Consider the following 23,340-nt stretch of genomic DNA (forward strand, 5'->3'; position numbering starts at 1 on the left):
TTTCTTTTTTTTGGTATGCGGGCCTCTCACTGTTGTGGCCTCTACCGTTGCGGAGCACAGGCTCCAGACGCGCAGGCTCAGCGGCCATGGCTCATGGGCCCAGCCGCTCCGCGGCATGTGGGATCTTCCCGGACCGGGGCACGAACCCGTGTCCCCTGCATCCGCAGGCGGACTCTCAACCACTGCGTCACCAGGGAAGCCCCCCACATTTCTTAATTAAGCATTAAAAAACTTACGAAAGCAGCACAGAGGACACAGAAGTAAGGAGACAGAAAAGCTTTTTAAACTCCCTTCCCTTTTCCCCTACTCCCCTGAACTCCTTACGTGCTCTAGAACCAACTGTTGGTTGCCTTCAGCATACAGATAACTTTTATACACATTGCTTGCAAATGTTTAAAAAATGTGTACTGTTACTCATGCTTCTTTTAGAAAAATGAAATAAATTGCCATAATAGCTGGCATTTAGAAATAAATAAAACAGACATTTTTGTGGACAGATTTTCGTTACAGTTTAAAAATGTATTTTTATTGTCTCAGTGTAGATCTGATAGCCTGAAGGAACAGTTGAGCATCAGTGACTGGGAAGGACAGAGTGTTCCTAGAAGACAAATTATAGTTGCCACCTCCACAGCACCTAAATACAGTTTAACCACATAAAATGACAAACATGTTTGCCCAAGAAAAGTGCCATGCAGTTCAGCCTGCTGTTTTACTTTAAAAAAATAAAGAGAAGAAAAATTACTCTTTGTAAATATTGGGGTATTAAGAGGTGAACTGAAGGGTCGTGTGCTGTTCACTTTCAACAAACAACAAACTTCATCTGTTCAATCTTTAAAAGGAAGCACTGCCCAGCAAGCTAACTTCCAAAGAGCAGCTTTCAAACTGCTCCCATTTGCAAGCACTGAGAGTGTCGACAATAAAACAGAAATCCTGTGGAATGGTGAATGTTAGAATTGTTTTTCGTGTGGAAAACATTTTTTTTAAAAAGTACTACATCATCAGAGAATAAAATTGTACACTGAGTCTATGGTAAGGGTGATATACCTTATCATCCTTCTAGTTACAATTAGAGGGACTGGATAAGATGGTTTCTTTTATTTAACAAAAAATTATTCTGTTTAAAATTAAATTTGTTTAGTATGGGAAATTCTCATTTAAAAATTAAAAGAGATTTTATTTTAAAACATTAATTATTATTGTTAATAATTTAAACAATTCAGTAAAATATAAAGAAGAAAATATCAGAGACACCACCTCAGGAGATACATACTGGGAACATTTACTGAACATCATTCTGATGTTTTTTCATACTCCAAAGTATGTTGCACAGACAAAGAAATCAGTATGTTTACTCAATGGATCTTGGAATTTTGTAACTATTTTTACTCAACAAGGTGCTAAGGACCTCTTTCCAAGTATTGGGGAGCTTCGTTATGTTTACGTAGAAGACATGCCCACACCATGAATTTACAGGGGCAATTATCCACACATATAAATAATGGATATGTTCAGTCTTATTCTGTTCAAGTAGAATAAAAATCTTTTTTTTCAGCATTATTGAGATATAATTGACATATAATATTGCGTAGGTTTAGGGTGTAAAATGTCATGATTTGATACACATATGTACTGTGAAATGAATACCACATACATTAATTAACATCGCCATCACCTCGAAAAATCTTAAGTTGAATGTGTCTTGTTATACTGATGGTCATCATCTGTGCTTTGATTGCCTAGATTGGCTTCTCCAGGTTCTTCAACCCCTCTGGCTCCATAGAATAACAAAATGCTCGGGGGGACATGTAAAGGAGAGCCTTGAGATGCTGCTTAGCATATCCATTTTGTCTACTGCCCTTGTATATTTATATCCTTTAAGTTAATAAGCAATTTGTTTGATTATGCCTATAACATATATGAAGACATAATTTCCATTCATTATATAAAAACTAAGTCTCAGGAATTTGTAAGCCCTGCCTCTTTGAATCTCTATGTATACTGAAATATCTAATGAGCTCTTTGAGGACACGGGCTCTGCTTTATTAATTTTTTATTCCCACGTCTGAACAGAGAGCACAGAACACAGTGGAACTTTGATAAATCTGTTATCGAGATTACATCAGTGAAATACACATGTGCTTTGCTCATCATTGTATCCCTGTGACCTAATATCTTATCCACAGTAGAAACCTAGTTTATTTGTTAGATAAACATGATTTGGAAATCTGGCTACTGGGAAGTACAACTAAAATCTAATATAAAAAGTTTTCCTTAGTCCCTTGAATTCAGATATAAACTCAGATTAGAGTAAGCATAATTCTGGAAGATATTTTATTTATTACTAAGAAATAGCTCAGCTATACCGAGGTGGGGTTGAGGAGGAAAAGGGAGAGAAGTTGTAAACAAATGAGACTCATAGGAGAAAATAGCTCCTCTGAGGGGAGCCACATGCTGATACCCAAGGTGGCTGCATGAGGAAGCAGCCTAAAATTAGCAGGATGGGCAAGCCCAGGAAGGGAAAGCCACGGCAGATTTCCCTACACTCAGCAAGTGAGGGGAAGGGCCAGGAGCCCCCGTGGAACCCCTGTGGAGATCCACTGCAGTTTGTGCCAGGTAAGGCCCTTCCTCAGAACTCACCTTGGGAGGTAAAGCAAGCGATTTCTTAAGGGAATGTCCCAACACTGGAAAGATTTAATATTGCCTAGTAAAGAGGTGCCTCCAGGAATCCAATGATTAAGAGAGCAATAAAACTATTCTTGTATCCATCCTCACCCAAGGTATTCATCTGAACCACACCTTTTCACCTTGTTGAACTGTGGCTCTCTGGGGTGTGTAGGTGCTGTTTTTTTTTCAAGTGTTGGCGTAAAGGGAGGAGGCTGTCCTAGAAAATCTGTAAAACCATGTGGAAGAAGAATGAGGAAAGAGTACCTCCAAGTGATATTAAAAAAATGGATGAGATACTGCAGGTCCAAAAAGGAAAGATTAGAGATACCACAAATAGGACTAAGTGGGCAACACTGTGCTTTGTTCATGGGCAAAGTACAGAGTGGTTGAGCTGGTCGAAGACAGACAACAGAATCCTGGAGGAGGCCAGGATTTTCTGTGTTGTTGTTTCATAAAGAACTGGATCAGTGATTTACCTTAGGACACACATGAGTTATTCGCAGTTGGCATATTTATCTATCACTCACCATGGTTTCTAAAAGTTCCTACCTTCTGTGCTGGAATTCATTTTTATATTACCTGTTTTTTTTTAAGTTACTACTCATTAATGGTAAAACTCTCCCATTCTATTAAGAGGGTATCTCACAGGGTTGATCTGAAGGGACTGTGCAATTGGACGGCAGAAATTTAGAATTTTAAAAAAATTACAGCTGTATTGAGATATAATTCACATACCATACAATTCACCTATTTAAAGTGTACAATACAGTGGTTTTTAGTATATCTACAGAGTTTTGCAACCATTGCCACAATCAACTGTAGAACATTTCCTCACCCTCCCCACAAAAACCTATACCCAAGAGCAGTGATTCCTCTTTTCTTCCCACATTCCCCTCACCCACAACCCTAGGCAACCACAAATTTACTATCTGTTTCTGTAGATTTGTCTATTCTGGACATTTCATATAAATGGAATCACACAATATGTGGTCTTTTGTGAGCTTTTGTGGGGGGTGGGAGGGATGCTTAGTGTGTAGCGAGACAGAAAAGAACCTCTTCCATTGGGAGTATTACTTTCACTTATTATTTACTAAAACCTTTGGACGTGTACCATATAAGTTCTCTAATGATACCCTAAATCAGGGGTCCCCAACCGCCGGGCCCCGGACAACTACCAGTCCTGTTAGGACCGGGGCCGCACAGCAGGAGGTGAGGAGCAAGCAAGTGTGCGAAGCTTCACCTGTATTTACAGCCGCTCCCCATAGCTCGCATTACCGCCTGAGCTCCGGCTCCTAACAGCATTATGGTGAGTTGTATAACAATTTCATTATATCTTACAATGTAATAATAATAGAAATAAAGTGCATAATAAATGTAATGCACTTGAATCATCCCGAAACCATCCCCCTCTGCCCCAGTCCGTGGAAAAATTGTCTTCCATGAGACTGATCCCTGGTGCCAAAAGGGTTAGGGACTGCTGCCCTAAATGAATGCACTTCATTGCATCAAGTCATATCCAAGATTATCATTAAATAAAAATCGTCGTTATTGAAAAGCATTTAATCATATAATAAATGAAAGTAAGATGTAGTGTATCTAGAACAGTGCCTGGCATGTATTAGCTTCTTAGTAAGTAGCCATATTTTCCTCTACCCTACTCCCAGTGTTAAACATTTACTCATATTATAAAACATATAGAGCAGATTTGAAGAAAATCTTAACTTAGCAGAGTACTTTGAACATACTAGTGAATAAATACCTTTTAAAACAGGAAACGAAGATATAGTCATGGATGTGTGCATTTTACAGCTGTGATATTATTTCATAAAGGCTATGGAAAACAGTTTCATATGCTGGACTAGGAAGCACCAATTATAATTTCAAGTTTGAGCTGATATCAACTGCAATCTTAGATAACCGACTTACTTCCTCTGGTCCTCAGTTTATCTACAACTCCAAGCTAAGAAAGATAGGCTGGATCATAGCTAAAATGCCATCCCCATCGTTCATATTGTGGAAGTATCTTATGGCAGTGTCTCCAAGACACACCTGCCATGTATTTATTTCATACTAAAGGTCACACATTGAATTACAGGATTGCTTCTTAGGGAAGTCCAGTTGGTTGACTGTCGTAAGATCTTGCAGCTTTTAATCACCTTGATGAAATCACCAGGTTTCACTGTCTGGTCCTCAGCTATCCAAGATCAGAAACCTAATTTGTTTTTCAAAAACTCTTATAGTGATCCAGTCCTTTTGCAGAGTATTTACATTAATCAAACTCCCAAGAGAGTAATACAGCATCCACATTTCCAATTTGTTAATTTACAATGAGAAACATGGCTTGAGAGCAAACTAAGTGCCATATTCGCCTACCAACTTATTATTTAAAAGAAGTCTAGGGACTTCCCTGGTGGCGCAGTGGCTAAGAATCCGCCTGCCAATGCAGGGGACACGGGTTCGAGCCCTGGTCCAGGAAGATCCCACATGCCGTGGAGCAACTAAACCCGTGCGCCACAACTACTGAGCCTGCGCTCTAGAGCCCATGAGCCACAACTACTGAAGACCACGCATCTAGAGCTCATGCTCCGCAACAAGAGAAGCCACCGCAATGAGAAGCCCACGAACCGCAACGAAGACCCAATGCAGCCAAAAATAAATAAATTTATTTTAAAAACTAAAAATAAATAAGTCTATTTAAATAAAACACTTAATTGAGGGCTTCCCTGGTGGCGCAGTGTTTGAGAGTCCGCCTGCCGATGCAGGGGACGCGGGTTCGTGCCCCGGTCCAGGAGGATCCCACATGCAGCGGAGCGGCTGGGCCCACGAGCCATGGCCGCTGAGCCTGCACATCCGGAGCCTGTGATCCGCAACGGGAGAGGCCACAACAGTGAGAGGCCCGCATACCGTACACACACACACACACACACACACACAAACTCAATTGAAATCAGAATGCTGTTGTATGAGCATGGATTGGAGCAAGGTAAGTAATTGGTTATGGCATCTGGTAGTGTTGGTCTGGAGCTGCCAGCACACCACCATCAGGAGCAGATAGGCTCTCTTGGATGAACACTGCTGATTCTTTCTTCTTTGATTTCCCTTTCCTACTGGTAATTCCAATTATCTCTTCAGATGTAGATATAGATGTAGATATACACATATTTATATTTATATACAAACATATATTTGACAGATAGATAGGTAGGTAGAGACCATCAGTTAGGCTACAGCCAAATTTTGCTTCTTTTTTCTACTGGTGTCCTTGAAGCTTTTTTTTTTTTTCTTTTTTTGCCTTGGGGGCAACTTTTACCGTCTTTTTTCTCTTTATAACTATAATACACCCTTATTAGAAGTTTTTTAAAAAGTACAGCTAAGAAAAAATATGAGAGAAAAATCTTCCATAGTTCCACTACATAGTTATAACCAGTTTAACATTTTGGAATATTGTACTCCAAAATTTTAAAAAATAAAACAGGGTCATATTATAAATACTGTTTTGAAGACTTTTTTTTAAAATCTTATACAAGCTTTACTGCTCTTTAAAAATGAACAACTAAAGTTTAAAGAGGTATATACGAGCATAGGTTTCAAACTCTCAGAACCGAACTAATTCTTTCTCATTGAACTAATTTTTTTTAACTAGTTAAATTTTATTCTTTAATTAGAAACCCTGGGGAAAAGAAGTCACATAAGGACTTAAAGGCAAAGGCAGAGACCCAAAACCAGCTGGTTTTTCCTTATTAGCCTGGAGCAGAGTTTAAACCAGGCCAGACCCACTCCAGCTCTGGCCACAGCCTACTCTCTACGTCCTGGTCCCAGGGGTTTGTTTGGTGGCAAACTGGCTTCACTTCATCCGAGGACCTAGCTTGAGTGAATTCATGGCTTCCTCAAGTGTGAGCATCCCTTGTTCCTGCCACTGGCAGTGCCACTCAGCCATGGACTTAGGAATTTGATCAAAAATACAAAAAAGCCCTTGGCATTCACACATTTAACATTTGGCATTTTTGTCTAAACAAGGAACTATCCTGAAAGGCCATGACACAATAATTTGTGATTTTGCTGAGGTATCACTTTGGACATGTACACCTGGACCTGGGGGTTCAGGGCTAGTCACTTACATGGTCCCTGAGCCTAAGCAACCATCAGTTCTCTAATTATGATCTCATACACATTTTACCTGAAAAATCAAATACAACAATGGTATAAGGGATCCACAAATGGCTTAGGGTACACCCTACTGTGAATGTCAAGGATTTATTTTATTCATATATTGTATAAAGAGTTTCAAAAGACTGAAGATTTTTTTTTTTAAGTTGGCAAGCTTTTTGTGTATTATTTATTTGTTTATTTATGGCTGCGTTGGGTCTTTGTTGCTGTGCGCAGGCTTTCTCTAGTTGCGGTGAGCGGGGGCTACTCTTCATTGTGGTGCGAGGGCTTCTCATTGCGATGGCTTCTCTTGTTGTGGAGCACAGGCTCTAGGCGCGCGGGCTTCAGCAGTTGTGGCTCGCGGGCTCTAGAGTGCAGGCTCAGTAGTTGTGGTGCAAGGGCTTAACTGCTCTGCGGCATGTGGGATCTTCCCGGACCAGGGCTCGAACCTGTGTCCCCTGCACTGGCAGGCAGATTCTTAACCACTGTGCTATCAGGGAAGCCCCTAACTATTTAATTATTTTTTATGTCAGCTTCCACATATGTAAAATGTGAGTATTAAAGCAGATCTACTGACAGGACTCTGATGAGAAATAGCTAATAAAAAACAATAAAACACTTTTCAAATGTAGTGTTAGTACAAAAGATCATTTAAATAATAGGATTTAAAACATCATTGCTCTTTGTATTTGACATCTACTCCACATCATCATCATTATCATTATCAGCATTTATTTAGTAGATCTAGATCTTCTTTATCTTATTCCATGTGGTGTTTATATACATTCAACATTAGTTCATTAGACAATTCAAGATCATGGGAATTCTAAGATATCCCTCACTTCCCTAGATTTCTCCTCTCTAAATCACTTAACCTTAACAATAGTTTTGTCGACCTAAAGTTTTATACCAATCTATGCTGACACCCTTTTCTAGATCAGATAAGAAATAAGATATTTACCAATACTCTCAATTATTATTTTCTTGTCATAAAGCACATACCACAGAGTGGATATACTGCTCTGATATTTGTCACCCCTCTACTTATTTGGCTAAAGTAGGCTTGTCTGATACTTGGGTTGTCAGATCAAATTATAATTTCAACCCTTTAGCTATGTTTAGCCCCTTGGCAGTGGCTGAGTTGAGAATTTAGAATTCAGAAGCAGATGGTTCAGGAGCACGGTAACTAGATATGAAGCATTTTACCTCCATGTCATTGGTTTACAACTGAACTTGGTTGATCACTATCGGTGTCCTATACAAGATGTAAGTGATCTGATTTGAATCTCTGATGAACAGCACCCATGTTAAAAAAACTCATCACTCTTGCACTAATTGGCATTTTTGTTGTCAGTGTCAGGACAGAAGCCAAGGACTGAATCAGTCTGGAAACCTGAACTGCGGCTGTGTCTGAGTCATCAGTCTAGATGGCCCATTCAGCCTCTGGCCTTTCCTTAGAGTTTACAGCTCAGCACAAATGTGTATACTTCACTCCCTGTGACTTCACAAAGCCAGATTAAAAGATGTTTACTTAAAATATATCTTTCTATGATAAGAATGGTAATAATGATAGTTAACATTTACTGGCCACTTGCTAGGAGCCAGGTATTATTCTAAGAGTATTTACTTAATTCTCACAGCAATCCCATGAGTTAGGTACTAATATTTCTCCCATTTTTCAGAGCTGAGGAAACTAAAGCACAGAGAAATTAAATAACTTGCCTAAGCCTTCTCAGATAATAAGTGGTGGAGGTAGAATCTAACTCTAAATACAATTTCTCTCTGCCTAATTACAGCATTTATTTGACTTCTTTTAAACATCATACTATACCACTGATATAAATTTTAAACATTCTATGTTCAAATCAAACAAGGCATATATCAATGTCTCAAGTTTAAAACTGCTCATCTTTCTGTACTAGTTATTATTTGTTTCTGAAAAGAGGTGATGATCTTTCTTAAATTTGATTCACGTGCATCCTTATTCTGATTTTTTTTTTTTAATATTTATTTATTTGTCTGCATTGGGTCTTAGTTGCACCACGCGGGATCTTCGTTGCAGCAATGTGGGATCTAGTTCCCTCACCAGGGATCGAACCTGGGTCCCTTGCATTGGGAGCGTGGAGTCTTAGCCACTGGACCAAGGAAGTCCCTTATTCTGGTTTTAAGGTAGTTAAAGACATAGATTTTACAATGGCTTTTATGCTTACTTATTTTTTTTCATTGTTTGAGTTAAACACTACCTGAACTTGGAAACATCCTCTGACCTTAACATTTCTAAATTAATAGAGAAGAGAGAATTAAATCAAATAAAACCCTGCCTACCATGCCATCCCAATATGAACATAGTGAATGATCACCAAATAAGCAATCCAGCTGCCTCTTTTTGTTAACATAGTAATTGGATTTCTTCCACCTATTCTTCATACAAAATTAAAAAGCAGATAAGAATTTTTTTTTAAAAACTGAGTCTCTATTTTATGAGACTTCCCATAGTAGCTAGGAAGGAAGTTTTTAGTACATTGAGATATATGACCTTTAAAATAAAGTTCATGAGCACTTAGATCATTTTAAAGAATAAAAGAAATTAATCTGGTTCTCACAGTTTTCTTAAGACTTAGAAAAATATTATTTGCTATAATTACCAGCTAGAAATAGAAAAATAGAAATAGAAAATAATTACTTTTTTATGTTTCTTTTAGTTGCCATCTCTACTCAGTTATTCAAAGCGTGTTCTAAGCCTCATTTAGCACATATTTATTGCTCCAGTTTTGCTAGTAGATAAACTTTGGGGTGTTCCCCTAAAAAAGCTCTTATTAAACTAAATTAATAATGTGAACTTGGCAATCTCGGTTTTACTGCTGATTTCCATGGCCATTCTAGTGTTTAATTTTCCCATGTACAAAATAATCATAATAAAGACCAACTTCACGGACAGTGGTGTAGTTCTGTCATTGTTATTAGAACATAATAACCAATACATGATTGTAACTAACTTCAAAAAGATGAAGTGCTAAGTAAATGTCTACTTAAAATATGATCTCTACATGCTTAATTTCACTATGTCTAGTAATTTGCAGCTAGAGATGCACCAAGATAATTGTTTATTATTTATGGTTGCTTCAATTTCTTTTAAGTTATTTCTTTGACCAGTCAGAGATAGGAAATCATCCAGATTTCTAAGGACTTGCAAGGATTTTGGAGGAAATCACTAAATCATCATAATCCTAATATCACTTGAGGTCTCCTTCTTGTAACTCTATATCTTCTGAGTTTTTTCAAAATTGATTCTCAAATGCATTGCTAACAAGGGTGTATTCCTCTGAAAGGAGATGCCATGTAGTAGAGAAGAACTTGGACTTTGGTGTCATGTAGACTTGGGTGTGAATCAGAGCTCTGAGGGGGCCCTGTGGAAATTTTTTCTCTGATCTTCAGTTTCCTCCTCTATACAAAGAAGGATAATGATATAGAATACCTTGGATGATCTCAGGGTGTACCTCCTGAGACTTTTTCAGACCCCTGAATTTGCAAAACCCACAGTAGCATATAATTTTTTCAGTTTCATTCTCCATAAAATGGGGATAACAATTCACACTTCCTGGGTTGTTGTATTAAATTAAATTATGTATTAAATATGAACAATAAAGCTTCGTTGGTGTGGACACTGGACAGGGTCAGCTAGGATCACCAGAGAGCTGAGTAATTCATTCTAGCTTATCTGCATTTTAATAAGTCCAATTAGCAGTCAGCCACCAGTAGTTGAAATCTTGATCTAAAGAGAATATATGTGTGTTTTAAGTGTACTGTACTCTTTATTTCTGAGAAAACAGGCAACTCAGTCTGTGACTTGAACTGGAATCTCAAAAACCAGGGCATAAGAACAGACAGAACTGCCTCTCAGCTATGCGTAGTAGGGATTTTTGTTTGCTTGTTTGTTTGCGGTACACAGGCCTCTCCCGTTGCGGAGCACAGGCTCCGGACGCGCAGGCTCAGCGGCCATGGCCCACAGGCCCAGCCGCTCCGCGGCATGTGGGATCCTCCCGGACCGGGGCATGAACCCGTGTTCCCTGCATCGGCTGGCGGACTCTCAACCACTGCACCACCAGGGAAGGCCCGTAGTAGGGTTTTTAAGTCCAAAACTCAAGAGGAGCAGTCTATGGAAGGAAAAAAGAGTCTGATTCTAGGGCTTGGACAGAAAGTAAAGACCTGATGTAAAACAAAGGTTGTTCCAAGGTGGGCAGGAAAAATAGTGGTTAAGCCAGTTAAGGAAAATGCAAAAGTATGAGGGGCACCTACAGAAGAACTCTTGGGCAAGGTGGGTGCTGTAAACAGTCCCAATCATTTCCAAAAGCAAAAGTCCCCCATATCAATTATCTCAAGAATTGTGAGCATCCACTAAGCCAAAGCACATATATTGATAGTCATTGCTCAATGACTGGTGCACAAAGAACAACCAAACATTTTTAGCTCCTTTCCTCATTTGAATTGATTCTTAACAGTATTTCTGTGTTAAACTAACATCATAATTGTTAATGACAATTGAATCAGTTAATGTTGCTGAGAGTTTAGGTCATTTGATCTTTTCTGGCACACAATAAGCATTCATTAAATATTTGTTGAATTGTGTGAATAATTTAGGACAACTCAACAATTAATAGATTATTTTTATAGCATGCTACAAATATTTATTAAGTGACTAATTTGTGCCATGCCTTGAGATTAAAGCTGTGTGGCCTATATACATTTTTTTATGGCTTCGATTCTCAAGGAGTTGATATAGTTAAATAGATAAAGCATAAATGCATAAATGAAAACTCAGTTTAATTCAGCAATATAAGAAATGTTATAACCATTAGTTGTTTAATTACATAATAATTGGAAGAAATAATGAACAAAGGCAGGAAGGAAAGATAAAGCAAGAAAATACTGGTGGAACTTTTTAGAGACAAGGATTTGTGTAGAAGAGTGGCAGATCAGACCAGAAAGGTTGTTTATGTTTTATAGGATCAGTATGATCACATTTCTGATTATACCAAGGCTTTTCTTATTCCTATTTGAAATCTGCACAATATTGTCAGGCCAGTGGGCTGTCTACAAACAGATTTATCCCCAGCTCAGTTTACACTGTGGTAAATTTTTGGTTTAAGTCCCCTGTGACATTGTAGATATTTGCTTATCCCTTTTATTGACATTATCACCCACATTTTTTTTTTTTTTTTGGCTGCGTCACGTGGCTTGTGGGATCTTAGTTCCCTGACCAGGGATTGAACCTGGGCCCCCGGCATTGAAAGCGTCCTAACCACTGGACCTCCAGGGAATTCCCTCACCCACATTTTTAATTAAAGCTTATTGTCTAGGTTATAAGATGAAAGGAGAGAATCTCTAATATATTAACAGGAGACTTCTTGGTTAGACTACGTTTTAACTAATCCATTCTCAGTTTGGAATGAAAAGCAGTTGGGTGATGAGGCAAAATAAAGAAGGTTTTCCAGGTCTTCCATTAAAGTATGCTGACTTTGATAGGAAGTTTGCTAAAGCAAGAAACACCAAATGGGTAGATCCATATGCAAATAAAAATAAGAACTTGAATAGGGATATAAAATACAAATTCCTTTTGATAGATTTCAGGTAATAACTTCTCAGAAATGTGTATTAGCCCTTGCTATTTCAGTCAACAAATTTTATTGAGTCTTCTTTGTGAAAACAGTCTAAGACTTAGTCTTATGCGATTTTTCTGTTCTCTTCTTGCTTCTGTTAAATAAACACCAAGTCCCTAAAATCAAAGTTAATAATTTTAATAATCCTTTGCCTACCGATACATATGAAAATAATGGCGAGTTTCCTTCTTTGGGTGATTTCTGATTTTTGAACTAACCTGCATAATTACTTTTCATGAGAAGACAGTGGAGGGGGCGGGGCAATGAAAAGAGAATACATTTTAAACTAAGAGGCCTAGGTTTGAATTCCCCCAGCTGTGCAGCTCACTGGCTGGCTACCTTTGGGAAAGCTAAACTTCCTTAAGCCTTAGTTTCCTCCTTGTAACATGCAAATAGCAATACCTTTCAGGGTTGCTGTGAGTGTTGAATAAGAGATAACTTAGGCTGCTCCTGTCTTAGAGTACACTTGGAAGAAATATTAATTCCCATTTCCTTTCCTTCACATCATTAGTGTTAGTGTGATTATTTGGGTCATGCATAAGAACACTGAACTTTATTTTCAGCTTTCTGAGATGTACAAGCTGCCCAAAAATAGAATCTGAGTGGAATCACCCAGAGACTGGCACACTGGCATTTAAGATATTCAGTGATACCATTATGAAGAGAGAATATTTCAAGTATTATTTTCCTACCCTTAACTTGCAAAAAATTTATTGACCCATGTTGATGTGCTGAGAAATAACACAAAGCATTGAAATTTACTTTCAAAAGAACAAAGGTCTTAAATTGTCTGAACAAAATGACTATCATAAATGGAACAAAAAAATAGGTCTGTTAAAGCATTCAGACTGCCTTCCAATGCCCTATCTTTCAGCATTAATGCCTAATGTTTCAGTCCACATATCAATTCATGTTCTCAGCTAAAAATACTGCAGATACAATGTTTCTGAAAGCATTCGTTTTTTTCTTTCTATATTTTCTCCTTGCTTGTTTGTTTAGTCATACAAAAGAATTTCAGGGTTCCTTTCTGTCAGAAAAATTATAAACAAAATTCAACACAGTGTTTCCTTAAAGTACTTACTAAAAGAGACAGTAGGTTTTATGTTCATTTTTACCCTTAATTTTTTTTTCAAATACTGCAGAAATGCAAACTTTTAAACATGTGCAGTAGTTATGAGCACAGACTTATAGTTAGCCTTAGGTTTAATCCTGGCCCAGTCACTCACCCATTGTGTTACCTTGGGCAAGTTTTTAACCTCTTTCTAAGCCTTAGATTCTTACCTGTAAAATGAGAATTCTAACAGTACCTACTTCATAGTTTGTTGAAGGAATACGTAAAATAAAGTACAATGTCCATGAAGAGCCTAACACGGTGCCTAGCATACAGCTAAAGAATGTTAACTTACTTCTACTGAGATGATAAGTTTATATGTGTGTTAATATAATCATTATATTAATGTGGTGAGCAGGAGGAATCAATTGTAGACCTCAGGATTACATGCCTGATACTAATTGTCTTGGATTTCTTCAGTTAATCATAGATGCTCTTTTAAAAAAAAACTCTGGGAACAGATTTCCTTCTTAGAAATAATACTTCCTAAAAAGTGTAAACTTCGGGGCTTCCCTGGTGGCGCAGTGTTTGAGAGTCCGCCTGCCGATGCAGGGGACGCGGGTTCGTGCCCCGGTCCAGGAAGATTCCACATGCCGCGGAGCGGCTGGGCCCGTGAGCCATGGCCGCTGAGCCTGCGCATCCGGAGCCTGTGCTCCGCAACGGGTGAGGCCACAAGGGTGAGAGGCCCGCGTACCACCTTTTGATATGTCCTCCATATCAAAAGCACAAGTAAAGGAAGCCTTACAGTGCTTTCATAGAAACCACATAGTAAAGCTTTAATCTACCCCAAAACTGGGGGTGCACACATTATTATAATAACTGATTATTTTCCCATATTTACTTTAATAAATGTATCAACCATACTCTCAGTTTTGTATCAGGTAAAGATGTTTACACGTGTCACATGCATCCTCCGCATGGATATGTTGTGCATTCCTTATGTTTTATTCTTTAAAAGTTCATGTTTATTATCCTTTTCACCTCATCAAAGGAGAAATCAAGAAAGCCTGTTTCCTTAGTCATCTTAGTCATCATCCACCCACACCATTCATCCAGGTTAAGAACATCGCACAGATTGAGTTAGTAAAGTTGATCCGAAAGAGCAATCTGTTCTAAGTGACGGTCCCTGGATCTGCCACGGAACCCTGTAAATACCCTTCATTACTCTGGCGGGGCAGTATCACATTTCCTTCATGGTACTTTTGTGGCTGACACAGTTAGGCAGTGAGATTTGGGCTCTGGATGATCCTGGTTGATTGATACAGGAACGGTCCTTCTCCTGGGACAGGTAATCACAAATTTACTTTTCAGGATAATAAGTATTCTGTTTATAGTTTGTTTAGATGTTTTTAGTTTTTAAAACTAAATAGGTTTTGAACTTATATCTTTTTAAGTTTTTTTAGTTTTAGTTTTAAGCAAGTGTTTTCAGTACCGTTGAGATGAAAAAGACATTTCTTAAGGATTTAATTGTAGTTCTCAATTACACTGTATCATGGGGTTTGTTTAAGACCCTCTATAATCCACCATACATACATTGTTTTGGATGGTCAAGAACTTGCCTCTGCTGTGTTCTTCTCATTAGCAAAGGTTAGAAAATAATACAAGTCTCTATTCTTTTTTTTTTTTTTTGCGGTACGTGGGCCTCTCACTGTCGTGGCCTCTCCCGTTGCGGAGCACAGGCTCCGGACGCGCAGGCCCAGCGGCCATGGCTCACGGGCCTAGCCGCTCTGCGGCATGTGGGATCTTCCCGCACCAGGGCACGAACCCGTGTCCCCTGCATCGGCAGGCGGACTCTCAACCACTGCGCCACCAGGGAAGCCTACAAGTCTCTATTCTTTAAAAATAAGATATAGAGGATTGTTGTTTTTTCATTTGATACTTGAGGGGAATACCTCAATATAAATCTATAAACTTTAAGCAAAACTCATTGAAAATTTGGTATATGTCAGAAATTTCTTTTAAAGAATAAAAATCTAAAGCAATCTGGAAAAATAGCAAATACAAAAATTTTATATGAATCTACTAGCACAGAAATTCTCACATGCTTATCCTCCAAGTGAAGACTTCCTCTGTCATAGATCTTCCAGATTCCTTGGCATTCCTGTGGATCACCCCAATGTGAGTAAACTGTTTCTATAACTGAGTGACTAAATTAAGAAAACAGCTGAAGGCAAGCACAAGATCATGTTCAAACCACAATAAACACATGTGTTAGATGGGGCACTCAACTTTATGGGGAAGGCTTAAGACATGTAAACTTGTGTTTACTTGTCACTTATGAAATTTGTTTTTAACTATGTTGGATATATTTTTTAAGTTTTAAAAAGTATTCTTTGTACCAGTAAACTCTGGTAAAATCTAAGCTAGTAGGTTTGTGGTGTAATGTTTATACAATTACTAAGATGATATGCAGGGTAGGGGCTACATTACTTGGGAGCAGAAACCAATTTTAAAAAACTAGAATCTAGAATACAAGGTTGATATACTGTAAGCAAGGTATCCACAGTTGCTGAATATTATTTATTTAAAATATTTATATGCAACTTTTTTTCAAAGAGCTCAATTTTTTTTTTTTTTTAAATATGGAACGCTTCACGACTTTGCGTGTCATCCTTGCGCAGGGGCCATGCTAATCTTCTCTGTATCGTTCCAATTTTAGTATATGTGCTGCCAAAGCAAGCACAAGCTCAAATTTTTTGTACACTATCTGTATTTGAAAATGTTACAGTAAAAATGAAAGAAAGATTACTGCTATTCGGAAATTCTTTGTCTCTTTATTCTGTAACTTTTTTTTTTTTTTGGCATTTTAAACCGATTTTAATTCTCCCTATTGATTCCTAATTTCACTGCCCAACCAACTCTAGTTTATCTTTCAGTATGGGTCTCCTTCCACCTCAGTGTTCTATACCTGGGTGAAAGGTAGGATACCAGGCTTATCATGGAACAGTTTGCAAGGAAGCAGAAATATGTTCACTTACAGTGTGTGTAGACATTTCCCTTTGGAAAATCATATTGTAGCACATCTTTGTGCTAAATGAAATGGAGGTTTTACTTTTTCCTGTCCCGACTCAAGACTTAGCAGCACTTATATTGATTATGCATCAAGATCTGAAAGGGATAGTGGGGGTAGATCCTCTCTTTAAATAAAAAGAAATCGTTGGAGCACCTACCTAAATAGAAAATGCAGAAACACAATTAAGTAGTCTTGAGGTTAATTTCAGCACAGGTAAGAGATCAAACAACCCTGTACATTGAAGATCTAGATTAATGCAGTAATGAAAATAACCTATCCATATAACTCAGTTATTCTTGTGCCCTCTTCCCTCCTTAGTAATAGTGCTTTCAGTCTGGATTATTTCAAAGTTTTCCTCAATAGTCTTTTTCATTTTGCCTGTGTAAGTTCAAAGTTCCTTAACAAAAGGTATAGTGAAGCTTCTGATTTGATCATAATAAACAAAGTTTATATCTATTCAATATACTATAGGGAGTCTCTAGGTGACTGAAAAAGGTAAAAAGATCTCTTAGTAAATGCCATGAGGGCAGGAATTTTGGTATGTTTTGTGCACTGCTTTATACCCAATACCTGGTACATAGTAGGCATTAGATAAATATTTGTTGAATGAATGGGAAGAAATTCTACAAGTATTGTGTGATTTAATTAAGAAAGGTAGGTTTATGGGCTTCCCTGGTGGCGCAGTGGTTGAGAGTCCGCCTGCCAATGCAAGGGACACCGGTTCGTGCCCTGGTCTGGGAGGATCCCACATGCCTCGGAGCGGCTGGGCCCGTGAGCCATGGTCGCTGAGCCTGTGCGTCCGGAGCCTGTGCTCCGCAACGGGAGAGGCCACGACAGTGAGAGGCCCGCGTACCGCAAAAAAATAAAAATAAAAATAAGAAAGGTAGGTTTAAACCAATGTATTTTATGCTACCCAAATCTAAGAATGACCCTTAAAAGAAAGAAAAAAAAAACCAATGGCATTTATCTGAATTTTCAAAACCCAGGCTTCTACGAAGACTGAAATAATGGGGTTAACTTTTTTTTTTCCAAATTCATATTCTGAAAATATATGAAATTAATATCAAAGAGCCTATACTTTGACAAAGTAGGTTTTTGAGCAGATGTTGGTTTGGCTAAGGATTCTTTTTTATTGTTCGGCAATGCTTGTGTAAAAGAAGAAATCTGGCATAGACTTTTTCAAAATAATATACAAAAAAAAGTTATTCCAGGTACTCATAAATGAATAGGAGTTATAATGTGTTACATTATATAGTAATTTTGACTTTTAAACAGTATCTGATTAGTTTTTTTTTCTCAAAAAGTTTGTTCAAACTGATTTGTTACTGGGTTTATTCTCGGACTGATGGTTTTTTCCTCTCCATTTTTCCTGTGATCTCTAGTTAACAACTTTTAATGTTAGTTATCTTCTCTGCTTTTTCTAAGCCTTTGGACAAACAGTTAAAAAAAAAAAAACCCTCAGCTTTAAAATGTTGGACCTCACTTTCATACTGGCTTTTCATAGCCAAATTTCCTAAAATGTATCAGTGATTAAATGAGAGTAAATTTCCCATGCATTAAAGTTAATTCTCTTACCTTCTGTGTAGTTCAGGGAACTCTACTCAGTGCTCTGTGGTGACCTAAATGGGAAGGAAATCCAAAAAAGAGGGGATATATGTATATGTATGGCTGATTCACTTTGCTGTACAGTAGAAACTAACACAGCATCATAAAGCAGCTATACTCCAATAAAATTAATTATTAAAAAAATCAAGTTAATTCTCTTAAAAATTAAGAATTTTGATATATTTCAAAAAATAATGCCATTTTATTTGACAGATGGAATGTGTTATAACCAATTTAGTATTAATTCCAAACATAAATAAATAAACAACTTGGGCCTCTAGCTGTAAGTGAAATTCTATAGGTAGGAAAACTGACTGACCCCCACCTCCCATAGGTGCTGTCCTGCTGTGGAATCCCTTTGCTCAGTTTTCTCCTATCCAATCAGGTGGAATGTTTCACAGGCACATGGTTTATACAGCTCAAAATAACTTGGGACCTGTGAGCTGACAAATGCTCTGGCTCCGGTGGTGACAGGTTGTCCAGCTTCTAACAGCCATCTTCACTGAAACTAAGGTTAACTCCTCACTCTATGGACGGCTACTCTCCATTTCCAAGGACGTGAAGAATTTTCTTTTTCTCCTGTGCTTTCATCTAAAAGTTCTCCTTGGATAATTATCGTCACGGTGGAGTGCTTGGTTTGGACATCCTCATCTGGGTCAACTAAAAAAAGAAAGGTAATATCCAGATTTAAGTTCTCAAGTATGTTTTGATAACAAGAAACTGACAATGGGAAAGGGATGTTTCCGAGACCTAATTACTGTTGCTTAGAGTGAAACCGAGGATAACTTTCTAATTACGTAGGATGGGACACAAAATTACGTGAAAAATAAAGTTTTCTACGTGGTCAAATTTTGGAGGGGATTGATGAGACCCTCAGAGATCACAGCCTACTCGGGTCCTAAAGGAAAATATCTTAACAGAGGAAGTCGTGACATGTGTATTATCATTGGCATTTTCCATACATTCATTTATTAAAATTACGGTGTTTGTATAGAGAATATGTGTGCAATGCCTATTTCCTTTTAAAAGGAAATCAAATCTAAAATAATATGACTCCATAGTTAAAGACTTTCATTTAACATTTTTTTATCATGTAAAAGGATATGCTTGCTATATTTAGTGTTGGGAGATCTGCTCCCTGGATTAATGTACACAACAGCTGCAGAACGTCTTGCTCAAAGGACATTGCTCTTTCTTTCTCCTTTCTCTCCCCCTCTCTCTCTTTCTCTCCCTCTCTCCCTCCCTCCCTCTCTCTCTCCCTCCCTCCCTCTCTCTCCTCTCGCTCTCTCTCTCTCTCTCTCTCCCTCCCTCCCTCCCTCCCTCCCTCCCTTTTCAGCTGCATCAGAAAGACACTTGACAGTCAGTGGCAAGTGTTTGGCTTGGTACATTGCACTATTAGCGGTAATTAGAGGCACAACTTGAACTATATTTTAATAACAGTATAAACAAAGAAAAAGAAAACATGAGTTAATCTGTATTTCCATTCCCAAAAAGTGAACATTACAGTAAGGGTGCTAAGAAATTTTATTATCTTATCAACAGATTTTTTTACTCATACTTGTTAAAGATACTAGCATCGATCAGTTTGAAAGAAACAAAACAGCTAACCAGTTTCCTTTCTCAAAAAATTGTTATTCAACTACTTTCACATTGGTAATGATGAAATGAATTCTACAAGCTCTAAATTTAAAAATTGTTATAACTTTTTAGTCTCTCCTTAATAATAACTCTTAACTTCACATAAAATCCATATAATCCTTTTCTAGGAAATTGAGAATGTCTACACTTATAGCTATAATAAACATATTTTTAAACAAAAATTAAGATATGCTGTCTGATACACCATTTGACAATAATCAAAATATTTAAAATCAAGGCCATCCCATGAAATCTGAAATATATGCACACTGTACTTACTTTGTCGGGACACAAAATTATAAGCATTAGAGAATCTTATAATAATGGAGTATGAAACAAACAGTTGGACATTATCCAAATTCTGGAGATTTGTCTCTATTCCCACTTGTAGAATATGGCTAATGCTATTGGAACTCCTAACAACGTATTAAAGCACCAGTGTTCCATATGTGTACAATTTAGAATATAGACTCTACTACAGACTCTAATACATCTATTGTATAATAGAATATAGTTTCTAGCTTACAAAGGCACACATTCAATGGAATGGACTCAGAACCACAATTCATGGACACAAGAAATTCAATAAATTTTTATCCCAATAGGGTTTTGGAATTCATAGAGATGTTTTTTCAAACTTATTTTTGAAGAAACGGGACTACAGATAAATTAGGTTTCACTGTGAAAGGACTTTAATGAACTAATGTTAGTATATGAAAAGGTGACAGCTAAATTTTTTAGGTTAACTCCTGGATGCAATAGGAGTAATGAACTCAGCTCATTAACCTGAAAATAGAAGATGAATGAGACTGCTAACCCCAGAATAATTAGTCTCCTCATTGACATTGAGATTTGACAAAGGCATGGCTTGTAGCATGGTGTCATTGCCTATAAAAAGCCAAAAAAATGAAAAGATTTTATCTCTTTTCCTCTCTTAAGAGATATAGAAGGATCAAACACCACAGAAATATTTTCTTAAATTTTTATGGTGCTTTACAGCTGATAAAGAGCTTTTAAAACTGCTAAGGCCTTGGGCTTTTGCTTAAAGGGAACAACCCGTGTACAGACAAAATGGTGTGTTGAGAAATTTAAGAACATGTTTTCAGCAGTTACATTTTTGGTGGGCACAAAAGTTGGTGTGACTATTTACCTGCAGTCACTGAAGAGTTCCTACAGCTCATGTATAACTAGAGTCACCTTGACAAGCTCTGTATAGACTGTGTGCTACATAGCCCTCCACCTGGAGTCACAATGCACCCCACGGTCTGAGAGAGGCCCAGCAGAGCCTTCACACCAAGGGCTGGAACTAGAACTAGATCTTGAGATCACAAGCCGAACTGGGGTACTTGCTCCTCTCCCCATCGAGCAAATGTGTCAATTAGGGAAGTTATCATTTTTCAAATCCTTAAACACTTAAAGAAAATGAACCCAAATATTAAGAGGCTGAAGAAGGATGAAAATGTTTACATTTTTTTTCTTATTTAAAATGAATCTTTGAGTTAATGGGGATTGACAAAGTTTTCTCATTTGGGACTTCGGTATAAGAGCTAAGTTCATCATGAATGGTGAATTGAGAGTGAAATAAAACCTCATTTTTGTGACTACCACCAAACCCTTTTTTTGATCCTAGATTCCTGAAGCCATCTTACTTGGCTTCATTACCTTTTTTAAGGGTCACAGAATTTACTTCTATACTATTTATTTGCTATATTTCAGATTAAATACTAACTTTGGGCTCTGGTTTTGGTATCCTTTACACTAGTGCTCCCCTACAGAAAAGGATTACCTTAAATTTGTATAGTGTTCTACATTTCTAAAGTTCCTTCACAAACAAACCCATGAAGTAAGCAGCGTAGTTCTGTTCCTCAGTTTAGAGGTGAGTTAATTAAAGATGTCTATCTTTTCCTATTCCAGCTCTCTAGTCAAATAACTATTAAATATTAGACTGTTTTTGTGTTCCCCTAGAAACCAGATTTGTTTTCTCATTTAATATCTAAGAATATTTCATAGCCAGAAAACTTCAGTATTCATGTTTTAATCCAAGTTACTTCATATTAGGTTTTGCCAATTCTCTGGTCAATGCCCCGATTTAAATGTTCATATTATAAGCAAAAGATGATTTTATAACTCATGTTATTTCCAACAAGGTCTTCTCAGAACCTACAGAAGAATAGTGTTAACATGACTTGAGAAATATGCCCAAAGGTATCAGCATTAAGTTTTGTTTTTGTAAACGAGAGTCTTAACATTTTCAGCAAGTTCTTAGGTCAGATCCTCTTTTCAGCAAAATTCGTACGGAAAAAACATAGATATTTGGCAAAAGAAAGTGAAGAACATTCAATAAGCATCCTATGTGGCTAAATTAGTTTACATGATCTACTAAAGTTGGTCTTGATGCCACATTAACTGCCTCATTTCAAATCCAAGACCATTTCATCAAAAGCACAATCTGTTTTCAATGGCATTTATTCATTCTTAGTTTGAAAGCAGTGTAATATCTGTTTCAATTTATAATAAACAGAAAGAAGGAAGCAATGTCCAATGTCACCTGAACACACCAGTTGAAATGTCTAAGAGAACTTTGACATTTGTCAAATGAAATGTTTACGAGAACCCTTCCTAAAACTTGCTCCTGCCTCATCCCAGTAAATAATTCCACCACTCACCTAGTTGCTTAGGCCATAAATACTGGAGTCACTCTTGACTCTGGTCTTTCTCTTGTACCCTACTTTCAATCCATCATTAAATCATACTGGCTCTATTTTCAAAAGATATCTCAAATCTGACCATTTCTCACCATCTTCCTCTAATACTACTCATTGATCCAAACCAGCATCATCTCTTGCATTCTTTGCATAGCAGCCACAATTGAACTTTCTCAAAACCATGTCATCTGCTTCAAAAAACTTTAAAATGGTTTCCCATTCACACATTTAGTAAAACCCAGAGTCTTTCCCATGGTCTGAAAGATCTTACATGCTCTAGCCTTCCACTCTTCTTTCTCACTCACCTCCTGGCCCACTGGGCTTGACTTGGACACACCAAACATTCACCTCCCTTGGCCTTGACACTTACTTCTTCCTCCCAGATGGTCACATGGCTAACTTCTCCACTGCATGAGAAGCTTTGCCTGACATTCCTAGCCAAAATGTCAGTAGCACACCTTCTTCTCTACCTCATCATTCTCCAGTCCCTTGCCCTACTTTATTTTTCTTCTTAACATTTATATCTTCCCTACTAGAATGTCAACTCCATGAGGGCAAGGACTTTGTCTGTTGTTCACTGATGAATCCTCAGGGCCTAGAAGGGTGCCTGGCACATAGTAAATGCTCAGTTAATATTTATTGGATGAATAAATGAAAGCTGGGTTATCCATAATAGCTCTTGGGTTTTTCAAAACTATAACTTTTATAACAGATAGTTTTAAAATTAATGCTTGAAAGAGAAAGTAATACATTTTCATATTTCCTATTTTAGGTAATATTTATCAGTTTAACAATTTACAC

The 23,340-nt window shown here is 37.6% G+C and overlaps 1 long non-coding RNA gene and 1 other non-coding gene across 2 annotated transcripts in view; both read right to left on the bottom strand.

Moving 5' to 3' along the window:
- The window catches only part of LOC149747233 (uncharacterized), a 100,483-nt gene continuing 77,143 nt past the window's right edge, over positions 1-23,340 (bottom strand). Inside the window, exon 2 of the long non-coding RNA XR_016388059.1 lies at positions 1-23,340. This exon is cut by the window's right edge and continues 13,939 nt beyond it. This is a non-coding gene — a long non-coding RNA (uncharacterized LOC149747233).
- LOC115801545 (U6 spliceosomal RNA) lies at positions 16,155-16,261 on the bottom strand. The gene has a single exon (XR_004021845.2). It is a non-coding gene; the product is annotated as a U6 spliceosomal RNA (small nuclear RNA).

The sequence above is a fragment of the Delphinapterus leucas genome, chromosome 16, assembly GCF_059928025.1.
Source record: "Delphinapterus leucas isolate spDelLeu-1000000601 "Yukka" chromosome 16, BTC_Dleu_Yukka2, whole genome shotgun sequence".
NCBI lineage: Eukaryota > Metazoa > Chordata > Mammalia > Artiodactyla > Monodontidae > Delphinapterus > Delphinapterus leucas.